This window comes from Rhincodon typus, chromosome 5 (assembly GCF_021869965.1).
Source record: "Rhincodon typus isolate 14 chromosome 5, sRhiTyp1.1, whole genome shotgun sequence".
NCBI classification, from domain to species: domain Eukaryota; kingdom Metazoa; phylum Chordata; class Chondrichthyes; order Orectolobiformes; family Rhincodontidae; genus Rhincodon; species Rhincodon typus.
Window position 1 is genome coordinate 98756798 of NC_063336.1, and position 10609 is coordinate 98767406.

A 10609-nucleotide genomic window follows, 5' to 3' on the forward strand; every position below is an offset into this window, starting at 1 on the left:
AGAAAGGGTCTAGGCCTGAAACGTCAGCTTTCCTGCTCCTCTGATGCTGCTTGGCCTGCTGCGTTCATCCAGCTCTACACCTTGTTAGCTCAGATTCTCCAGCATCTGCAGTTCCTACTATCTCTGGCATATTAACTGCTGCTTTAAACAAGATCACCATTTCTCCCTGGAACTCCTTTTCTCCCAACTATATTACCTGACTTTATGTTATCTTCCTTTTTACCATTGCCACACATTTTCAAGCTGATATTCCGCACTGCTCTTCTCTCTTCCCTACCTTCATTTCACATTCCCATTGCTGTATCCTCTTCTCCAATCTTATCATCTCGCACGCGTTCACTCATTTATGTGTAATCTTAAACTTATAAAGATTACTCTTAAGTCCTGATACACACAACTTCCTTTCTAATTCAGTTATATACACAAAATTCAGTTGTTTTCTTTTCTCTCCCACTTTTATGTGTCCTCTAAAGCATTGTATTTTTTCCCACCTTGAATATGTGGTGGCATGGTATCTCAGTCATCACCAGGACCTGGGTTCGTTTCCAGCCTCGGGCGACTGTCTGTGTGGAGTCATAGAGTCATACGGCACAGAAACAGACCCTTCGGTCCAACCAGTCCATGCTGACCATAATCCCAAACTAAACTAGTCCCACCTGCCTGCTCCTTTAAACCTTCCCTATTCATGTACTTATCCAATTGTCTTTTAAACGTTATAATTCTACCAAAAAGTCTTCATATTCTTACCACCTCTGTGTGTGTTTCCTCCCACAGTCCAAAGATGTGCAGATTAGTTGGATTGGCCATGCTAAATTGCCCATATCGTCCAGGGATATGCAGGCTAACTGGATTAGCCATTGGAAGTACAGGGATAGGGTGGGCCTGGGTGGGATGATCTTCAGAGGGTTGGTGTGGACTCAATGGGCGGAATGGCCTGCTTCCACACTGTAGAGATTCTAGGAACTTCCCTTCTAACTCGGTTACATATGCAAAATTCAGTTGTTTCCTTTTTTTCCCATTTTGATACGTCCTCTAAAGTATTGTATTTATTCCCACCTTGAATATCTGCAAAAAGTGCAATTATCCTGCAGAATTCCAGGCTCAGTCTTGTTCCACATGTTTTTGTTTCAGACTTGGCTTCTCCTTATGCTCCTCGTAATCTGAATTTTTAAAATGTGGATCACTATGACTCTGACTTCCTCAAGTATTCACTTTCATAAACATAAAACCACACCCACTGAGAAAGTTTAAATATTTATTCTCCTTGTGCCCGACAGACTTCACAAGTTACATGAAGAAAATTACCTTTAACTGTTATGGAGGTAAATTTTCCACTGCTACAGATATGCAAGGGCTGCAGAAATGCTGTTGGATAAGCAAACATGATAATCAATTTATACACAGCAATATCCCACAAATATAAAATGGAGTGGATAATCTTATAATCTGTTTTCGTCATTAGACGGAAAGTCATTTGGCTATACTGGGGGAAAAAAACTATGATCTTATTTCCTCACATTTTCTTGACAATGAAAATACTCAGTTGCAGGAAGAAAATAACTGAACGAGGAAGATTGAATTTTGTAGCAAACTTAAAAATAATTGTAACTGGTAGAAACATTGGTGTCAGGAAAGACAGTTTTGAAAGGTTGCCACCAGTGGTTGTGCAACTTGGATTTCACGTGATTCTACGGGATTTTGGGAATGAAATAAGTATTCATTTCGGAAATAGTCATGTGACATAAATCAGCAATGTTCAATTCAATTTTGGTATAAAATAGGAGAATAAGAGAACCTAGGGGCCGTTGGTCAATACAAAATAAACCCTCTTCTGTAGCATGTTACAGTGAAATAGGATTAACGTTAACGTAATACGAAAGGAATGAGATTAAAATTCCCACATGCCTTTATCAACTGTCTCAGCATTTACCAGCCCCAATTTGGATTTTGCTGGAGTTCAGGAAAGGTATCACTTAAAAAAAAACACAAAGAATACAATGTGGTCCAATGCCTTAGGCTCCTGAGACAATGCGGTTAACAAAAAGGATTAGTCCATTCTTCCACATGGACAGCAAAGCATTATATTTTAAATGGTGATTCAAGGATTTAGACTAAGAATCAGAATCAACCTTTATTTATGACAACAAGGTGCAGAGCTGGATGAACACAGCAGGCCATGCAGCATCATAGGAGCAGAGAGGCTGACGTTTCGGGCCTAGACCCTTCAGGAGGTGCTGATGTTGGACTGGGGTGGGCAAAGTCATAAGTCACATTACACGAGGTTTGAGTCCAAAAGGGTAACTTAAAATCACAAGCTTTTGGAGCCTGATGAGGGAGGAGCACTCCGAAAGCTTGTGATTTTAAATAAACCTGTTGGGCAATAACCTGGCGTTGTGTGACTTCTAACCTTTATTTACAACATAGAATAGAATTTTATGAAACTTTAAAATAAATTCATTGTGTAATCCAGAAGTAACATCTTAGAGAATTTTCCTCCACTTGGAGTATTAATAAAAATGAATTCAAATACAAGGGCGCAATTGTGAAACAGAACCATGCCTTATCTCAATGGAGCGTTAAGAGTTGATTTTAGTCCTGTATGCCCTGTAGGTATGAGGCAGTAATACCCTGAAAACTGTACAACTTCTACCTGCTGCCACTTTCCCAAGGTCAGAAATCACACAACACCAGGTTATAGTCCAACAGGTTTATTTGAAAACACAAGCTTTTTCTTCAGGTGTTAGTGAGAGAGGCAGTATCAGACACAGAATTTATAAGTAAAAGATCAAAGGTTCACACCATTGACGAGGATGTACTAAACAAAACCTAAGATGCTGTTAAATCTTTAATCAGTTAGAAGGTTTTAATTGATTAATATGTGTATGTAAATCCCCAAATTTCTTTCAAGTCACAGTCCTGAGAGAACTAAAGGTTTTATCAGTGTAAAGAAGAGGTGACATTTTAGGCCAGACAAAGCAAGTTAGGTGTGAGACGTTGTTTAGAAAACTGTTTGTGTTTTAGTTTAGAGTCAGACTGGTTTTATTTTTAAAGTAGGAATTTATAAAACACCTTATTGACTGTCTATAGATTGTGTGTTTTTTGAACAAAATAAAATGTATCTGCAAATATAAATTCACCCCATAGATTCACTTGTATGTGTGTGTGCGTGTGTGTGTGTGTGTGTGAGCGTGCGCGCGTGTGTGAGAGAGTGAGGGAGGAGAGAGAGTGTGTGTGTGTGGTGTGTGTGTGTGTATGTGTGTATGAGAGAGAGAGGGGGGTAGAGAGAGTGTGTATGTGTGTGAGAGGGGGAGAAAGAGTGTGTGTGTGTGTGTGTGTGTGTGTGTGTGTGTGTGTAGGGGGGGAGAGAATTTGTGTGGGAGAGAGAGTGTGTGTGTGGGTGGAAGATAGTGTGTGCGTATGTGTTTGTGTGTGAGAGTATATAGTGTGGTGGGGTAACCTGTAGTGCGACATGAACCCAAGTCCCCGCACACACTCTTCCCCCCCTACCACCTAACGCACATAAACTCTCTCTCTCCCCTCACTCACAAACTCTCTCTCCCTCCCTCACTCACACACACTCTCTACCCCCTCATTCTCTCTCTTTCTCTCACACACACAGACACACAGAAACACGTGTATCTATGGGATGAATTTATATCTGCAGATACATTTTATTTTGTTCAAAAATCACACAATTTATAGAGAGTCAATATGGTGTTTTGTAAATTCCTTACTTTAAAAAATAAAACCAGTCTGACTCCAAACTAAAACAAACAAGTTTTCTAAAAAACCTAACATGCATTGTCTGACCTAAAATGTCACCTCTTCTTTACACTGATAAAACCTTTAGTTCCCTCAGAACCGTGACTTGAAAGGAATTTGGGGATTTACATGTAAATATTAATCAATTAAAACCTTCTAACTGATTAAAGACTTAACAGCATCTTAGGTTTTGTTTAGTACATCCTCGTCAATGGTGTGAACCTTTGGTCTTTTACTTATAAATTCTGTGTCTGATACTACCTCTCTCACTAACACCTGAAGAAGGACTGAGGCTCCGAAAGCTTGTGCTTTCAAATAAACCTGTTGGACCATAGAGATAGCAAGAACTATAGATGCTGGAGTCAGAGACAATACAGTGTGGAGCTGAAGGAGCACAACAAGACAGGCAGCATCAGAGGAGCAGGAAAGTTGATGTTTCGGGTCTGGATCGTTCTTCAAAAACGGGGAGGGGGAAGGGAGCTGGGAAATAAATAGAGAGAGGAGGGTTGGAGCTGGGGGAAGGTAGGTGGGATGATGATAGGTGAGTGCAGGTAGGGAGTGGTGGGGTTTGGTCAGTGGGAAGGGTGGGGCAGATAGGTGGGAGAGAAGGTGGACAGGTTGTGTCAGGTCAGGGAGGTGGAGATGAGAGGGAGGCTTGGATTTAGGATGAGGCCGGGGTTGGGGAGATTTTAAAACTGGTGAATTCCATGTTAAGGCCATGGGGCTGTAGGCTCCCAAGGCGGAATATGAGGTGTTGCTCCTCCAGTTTGTGAGTTGTGTCATTGTGACACTGGAGGAGGATTATAACCCGGTGTCGTGTGATTTCTGACTTTGTCTGCCCCAGTCCAATACCGGCACCTCCACATCATGACTTTCCCAAGCACTTTGGAACTTATTTGTTCAGATGGGAGCCTTTTTTAGATAATGGGATAGTGAGGGATAAAACTGGAGCTAAATCATTACTCACTTTATAAACTTTTTTACTTACAGACACACATTACAAACATCCACCCCCCCAACCCTCTAACAACAGTTTCAGTCTGCTCTTGTACATGGTACAAGTAAATCCTCAATTAATGCCCTCCACCTGAATACAATAAAATGCTGAATTAATATACAATTATCAGTTACAAAATACACAAGATCGGTGCACAATCTTTATGTACGATTTAACAATTCATGCACTCCATATGCTTCACCCTTGATATGAGGCATTGAGCAGTCTAATCCCCAACAGGGGCCACATTTAATTTGAAGTGCATATGAGATGGTTAGCTGGCAGAAACAACCCCCCACCAGCCCTTCATTACTGCTGTGAGGATGAGGTATCATTTAAATGTAACTGGCAAACTGTGATTCAGTGTGCTTGAAGGACGGGAAATTGGCTGACTCCTTATGCAGAATCCAATGACAGTGAGAGGCTGAGAGTGATAATGACCACAGTGGAATGGGAGCAGGATTGCGGGAGAGTCCACACAGCTCTAACAATGGTTAATGGCCACTCTTGTCTCTCTGGACCCATGAAAACTCAACGTTGCAGATAATACATGGGCTGTTTTCTAAGTAGATCAAGTTTAAAACCCTTATCCTTGTTTTAAAATCTCCTCTTGATCTTGATCTTCACCATTTTTGTAATTTCCTCTTGTCTCACAACAACCTTCTGAGATATTTTGGCTCATTTCATTTGTGCATCCCACACCATTGGCCTTCAGCTTCTGGTGACTCAAACGCTGGAATTCCCTTTCTCCTCTTCTTTCCTTCCATTCAAAATGCACTTTAAAACCTGCATCTCTGATCAAGTATTTGGACACTAAAACAGAAATTGCTAGAAAAGCTCAGTAGGTCTGGCAGCATCTGTGGAGAGAAATCAGAGTTAATGTTTTGCGTCAGTGGCCCTTTCTCAGTACTGATGGTACTTAGGAAAAAGTTTGTTGTAAGCAGAAAATAGGCTAGAGGGACGGGGTAAATGATAGGTGGAGATAGAGCCTAAAGAGAGCAAAGAACAGTTGGATGGACAACGATGTAGGTAACAATCAGCCTGGGAGAATGAATAGCTACAAATGGAGACAATTAGTGGCTAACAATGGGTTGTGTGTAATAGCAGATCATGTGATAACAAGGTCTGGTGTGTGGGGATTGGGGTAAGAACATGGGAGAAGGTGCGCGAGCCTTAAAAACTTGATACGAGTCCAGAAGTTTATAGAGTTCCCAAGCTGTCTCAATATGTCTCCATATGGCTTGATGGCAAATTCTATTGCTTAACAACCCTGTGAACCATCTTGGAACAGTTAGCTACATAAAGGTGCTGTATAAATGTAAGTTGAGCTATAAAGCCTGATGGTTATGCTATTCAATATTTGAACGAGTACATAGCACCTGCTTCATTCATTCGTATCACAACATTGTAACGGGAATCTTGTTCATTCTGTTAGAACCTAGTATTCCAGGCTGCACATCAGAATTCTACCCAAGATGGCTGCAACTCAAACATCAACCTAAGCAGATCAGTGCATGAGCCATGCCTCAGGTCATTGGCACCCAATGAACATCAAAAGAAGGCATTACAAATTGACGCAGTAGATTGAGATGCCTGAAAGATAAACTGAAAGATATCACTTACATTGCAAATGTATATCAATATGGTGCCACAGTATATCTTTTATAATTGCAAATTATATATTTCCTCATTAAAAATTTTGCATTGTATTCGATATTATGGTGTGAAAATACCCTTTTGAATATTTTATAGGATCTTTTATATTTAAATGCATTAAAATTTCTCCAGAAAGTTCAAAATAGGAAGCAAAAATTAGAGATTTCTGCAACAGGAGGTGAATTATGTTGAAAATTTTCTTTTTAAATAAACTAATTCTGCACATGCCACATTCACTTTCAATTTCCAAAGAAAAAATGCCGGAAATAGATGCTTTACTGTATATTGTTAAACAATAAAAAATACTTGCCAACAAAAGCATTCCTGCAAAACTTCCTCTACAAAATCATGTAAAGTAAATGAAAGACGCGCCCAGTGAAAACATTGGCTTGTTTTAAAACATATTCCAGGCGTCGGCTAAGATGACCAATTTAAGATCTTGACTGCTGTTTGGATAGCCAGAGTGGCAAACATCAAAATTGTTAACAAGAGTTAAGTCAGTGTGAAACAAAGAGTTCTTGAGTCCCTCAGCTCAGCTTTGTTTTCCCGTGACTGTGTGGCACAGGTTAGCGGATACAGGGTGAAAACAGAGACGAAAATAAAGCTCACCAGCAAGGGGAGATTGCAAGCCATGCAGAAAGCAGCAGCCGGAAGGTAAAATGGGTAAACAAACTGGAGGCAGTGTGATGAAATCATGTTATCGAATAAGTCTTCACTGAAAGAAGTAACAATGCAAAGGCCTACTTACAGCTAAAAGAAATTACTAAAGATTTATACATTAAAATACAAAGGTCTGGATTTCCTTTACAGTCTCTGATGAGATGCAGTTTGTAGCAAGTGTACCAAATCCCAGTGCAAATCACAATAAAGTTGTATTTCTGCCCCAAAATGGCAGCGCTATGGCTGCCTTCATGATATGGAACATGGACAAGTAAGTGGAATTTCATGAGGGTGAGGGTTTAAAATAAGCAAGAGGCAATGGCCTAGTGGTATGATCACTGGACTGCTAATCCAGAGACCCAGGTAATGTTCTGGGATAACAAGGTGTAGAGCTGGATGAACACAGCAGGCCAGGCAGCATCAGAGGAGCAGGAAAGCTGACATTTTGGGTCTGGACTCTTCTTCAGAAATGGGAATTCTGGAAACCTGGGTTTGAATGCTGCCATGGCAGATGATGGAATTAAGAGTCTAATGATGACCGTGAATCTATAATTGATTGTCAGGAAAAACCCATCTGGTTCACTAATGTCCTTTTAAGAGAAAGAATCCGTCATCCTTACCTGGTCTGGCCTAATGTGACTCCAAACACACAGCAATGTGGTTGACTCTTAACTGCCTTCTGGGCAATTAAGGATGGACAATAAATACTGGCTTGACTAGCAATGCCCTCATCCTGTGAATGAATAAGAAAAAGCTCTGAACACATTGGAAACCCATCTCTGGCCTGTCCACTTCCAGGTTTTAGTGAGGTATGATAAGGGGCAGACGGCCAATCTGGTCCCAGAGAGCTGATTACGAGGCTGGAAGCCTCAGATTAAACTGCTGTGTAGGTTTAACTATCCCACGAAGAATTCCAGTGACCCTGCTGCTGCAGTGAGGTGAGGATAGAATTAGTGAAAAGCGACATGCCTTCTCTACTCCCCTTGTGGACCAAGAGGGTACTGCAGGCTCCCAGTACTACAGGCTCTCCATCGAGCAACTGAGCAAAATCCCATCCCTGAGAGCACACAGCATCTTGGAATGGGATACCATTCTCATCAACCATTGATTGGGGATCTGTTGCCTTAAAATTGAACCATCGTGGGGTTGGGGATCAAAACTCTATCCAGTGTCAGGCTTCAGAAGCTCATTACCACCTGCCTCAGGGATGGAAGCTATTTGGTCCTGCACCTTCTGCAGGTACTCCCCAGTTGAAAGTCAAGCCCACCAATCAGGTTAATGCGTGCAATTGAAGAGAAGTTGGGAAGCAAAAATTCTCCTCCTCAAAAGGGTGAACAATGGACATTGTCAGAAATCCCAAATATCCTTTTTTTCACCAATTAGCACTGTCATTGCAGCTTTCTCAACCAACTATCAGTCAGACTGGCACCATTACAGCAGTAATTAAGGGATCTGCAGACACAATCTATAGAAGCTGGAATCAGATTTGACACTTAATGTTACATCCAGCCTTGAGAGCTTTAAGTCTTCAAGACCATTGTAAATTCATCTTCTCTTGCTTTGTTTGCCTGTAAGACCATTTTAACCCTGAGAATCTACTACTCTATTTAAGCCTTGATGCCTCTACCCTTCATTTTCAAGGCAAGATGTTGAAACTATCACAGTGGATCATGAGGACTTCGCAGAGAAAAATTATTGGAGAGTCATGCTGACATTGTGAGGGAAAATGTTGTATCAGTCACCCACCTGAACGATCCCAATATCTCAGCAATCATATCTAAACTATGCATACCAGACAAAAGGCTGATCTTATCAGAAACAGAACATATGTCAGAAGAACAAGAATTTAGTCCAAACCATAAATCATCCACAGATACAAACAGACATTATCAAGAAGAATGCTTTGAAGATCAGTCAATTGGTGGAATGATCCATTAAGGGATATCATCCATTCAGAGAACCTATCAAAATAATCTGCATAATTCAGAGCCATACAGGAACAATTCCAGTTCTTGAGATTGCAGTAATGAAGCATGAATGCAGAAATAACGTGAATTCGTGCAGACGTTGAAACGTAAAGCAGCATATGTCCATGTTTAATCTCAAATGTCCAGCTCAAGGCAAAATGTGAAAGATGACCTCACAAAATGTCAGAGCACCAAACAAGCCAAAACAAAATCAGCAATGCAGGACAGGTACTCAGGCTTGCTCATCATCTCGCTAACACAATGTCACTGGGTTGGAGATTGATCTGGCCAACCCCTCAAAAGTAGAAAAAAGGGGAGAACCATAAGGTCATTTTCGCAATTGAATTTTTATTATAAATAAATAACAACTTCAATGGACTCAGAGACTAATTTATATAGACCAAAATCATCAATTTAATCAAATCTAAAAACTATTTATAAAAATGCATTATTATTATTGGCTTTATTGTCACATATACTTGATGAGTACAGTGAAAAGTCGCTACTCACAGTGCCATGTCAGGTACAAAGGTACTTAGGTACAGCTTCTTTAGTTGCAGGATCTTAGAAAATAGAGAAAAAGAATGTCCAGCATTGCAGAAATAAAAATTCAGAGCAATGGTCTTTCAAACTATACCCCACGCTGACACTTAGCCTCCAATTCACAATGGGCCCTGGTTCCAGACCACACTGGGCTGTCCCTTGAGGATCATGAGGCTGGGATATTGCATCAGACCACCTCACTGGCCAAGAGGATGCTACGCCGGGAGACCACCCTGGAAGGCTGCTCTGTCAGGCCAGGAGGTCACCCTGATAGGCCGCTGCGCCAGGCCGGGAGGTTGGCCAGTACTCCGAGGCTGGGAGTCTTTGCCAGGGGGGCTGGGAATTGTCATCAAGGGCTGGGAGAGAAGAAGAGAAAAAAACACTAAGAAGGGAGAAGAAGAGAAGGAAAGATAGAGAAGAACAGGAGGAGCAGACGAGCTCCGGCTGGAACGCCTTACTCTGCCGCCATCTTGGATCTTGTACCAAGAATGGAGCTGTATTTTAAAAAAAAACTCGACTCCAGTGAAAAGTCCATGTAGAAAATGCATACATGTTCACTCAATTTTTATCACAACATGTAAGTTATTCTGTGTAGCAAAAGTGCATACACTGAATACTGATTAAAATCCATAAAAATCAACCTCCTCCTCAACTTCAGAACAAAATAACTCATCCCACTCTGCTTCTTGAATACATTCATCACATAAATTATCAAAATCTACATCAGCAAGCACATCATCCATGGCTGTATCAGTCTGCAAATAATCATCTTCTATGCCATCAAGTGCATTGGATATTCTACATTGCTTTGATGATTAGATGAAAGTCTACATTTGGAGTTCACCCCAGGCCCTCTACAATCCATGCACACAGGGTCACGAATATCAGAACCACATGGTGCCACACTTGATGAATATCTTCTCTCCACAAATCAATCAGTCAGACCACCTTTTTTCTCATGCTATGATTGAAAGCCTTGTTTAGAGAAACATTCAATAGTTGAACAAAGCTGGGTAGATTATCG